This window comes from Sinohyriopsis cumingii, chromosome 3 (genome assembly GCF_028554795.1).
Source record: "Sinohyriopsis cumingii isolate HCF-2022 chromosome 3, ASM2855479v2, whole genome shotgun sequence".
Lineage (NCBI taxonomy): Eukaryota > Metazoa > Mollusca > Bivalvia > Unionida > Unionidae > Sinohyriopsis > Sinohyriopsis cumingii.
In genome coordinates this window covers 148,615,628-148,617,548 of record NC_142963.1, presented here as the reverse complement: position 1 = coordinate 148,617,548, position 1,921 = coordinate 148,615,628, and positions in this window count along the sequence as shown.

The window sequence follows — 1,921 nt, the reverse complement described above, 5'->3', positions numbered from 1 at the left end:
TTCTCTTTTTTTGTATTGACGAGATGCCAAGATGCTTGTAACTGGTACATCAACTGTTGAGTGGATAGGAGCATCGTGCATGAAACTTTTTCCGTTTGTCCATCCATTGTCCAAGTTTTATAACATCTATCTCGAAATTAACTTTGGCAGATTATGCAGAAATGACTGGATAAATAAATCTTGAAATAAATAACATGTTAATTAATAATTATTTTACATGTTAGTGGGAGTCCATAATTTAAAGCTTCGTTATGTACCTGGCTGTGTTATAGTGAAAAATGTATTTACAAAAATTGATGAATGCATATATGGTTGTCAGGGGTTGGTGGGGTTAAACTCTTCTGTAAAACAGTAGCTGTGGCACATGTACTGAACAACATTATAGCAAGAATGATTGAACATTTGATGACTGAATGTTTGAGGGAGTTTGTGCATAGAATAAACGTAATACTTGTAGGATATATTGTAATAATTTTACTACCTGCCAATTTCTGTTAACATCCATCTTACCTCAGTCAGTATGGGTTCAAGTCTTGGGTTTTGGCCAATGTTCGTTTGTGAGAAAGCTTGCCAGTTTCTTCCCATGGGCATTCCCAGCTTCTTCAAACACAAGTTATGCTGGTCACCATATATAGCCTAAATTGCACTGAGAAATGGTGAATAACACCAAAACAGCAACAACAACAACCATCCAGTTTATATTACTATGGATTAAGGTAGTTTTACTATCGATGAAAATTAATCGTTGCTTTGTAAGAACATAAATTATCATCTTAAAATGTAGGTTTCTGAAACAATTATTTTTGTCTATCACCTAGGCTGTGGGGCCCCGAGTGGCCGAGTGGTCTAAAGCGCTCTTCGTTACGGATCACTGCCATCTCACCTCTGTCTGCGGCAGTTCGAGTCTAAGATTCAGCCAATGTGGGTATGTGAGAAAGCTTGCCAGTAGCTTCTCGTGGGTCGGTGGTTCTTTCCGGTGTTTTCTCGGGTTCTTCCTCCACCATTAATACTGGCCGCCATGTATAGCCTATCATGTGCTGCAAAATGGCGTTAAACCCCACAACAACAACAACATCACCCAGGCTGCTGTTTTGAGTAGTGTTGGTGAGTAAGGGATGTGTAAGATTTTGGAGATATGTTGTGGTCATGTTATATCAAATTTGTGTTATGACAAAGCATGTTATATCAAAATTTGTGTTATAGCAAAGCATGTTATATCAAAATTTGTGTTATAGCAAAGCATGTTATGATTGGATTCCAGTGTAAATAAATAAAATCGATTATTAAGTTACTGGGGTGAATTTTCACAGATGTATTCCACTTTATTCAAATAGAATATGTTCAGCAGGGATTCATACATCTAATTTTCATTTGTCTGACTTTGTACATAAAAACATGTGGATTGGTTCATTTACTTATCAGACATCAGCCTATACGAATGACATTATTTTAATGTTCTCTCAAAATTTCAATGTGAATCCATTATGATGATCTCAATATATAATATCAAAACTTGGTTACTGTGACCTATATGTACAAGGAAACAAGTTTTGGTTCTTTGAAGTTCATTTGTACCTGCTAGCATACCTCAGTCCATACATATCATTCTTTTGATTCTGCAGCCATCACACTCTACATGCATTTGTCTCTCCGTCCTATTCCTTTATGCAAGATTGGGTCAATGTGATCTACTTTTCACATTTTAGTGATCTACATTGGTCCATATTCACTGCTCCGGTAGCCTAGTGGTTAGAGCGTCTGCCTCGAATGCAGGAGGTCGTGGTTTCAATCCCCGGCTGAGTCATACCAAAGACTTATAAAAATGGTACAAACAGCTGCCTCGCTTGGTGCTCGGCATTAAGAGGTTAGTGTTAGGACTGGTCGGCCTGGTGTCAGGATAATGTGACTGGGTGGGACATCG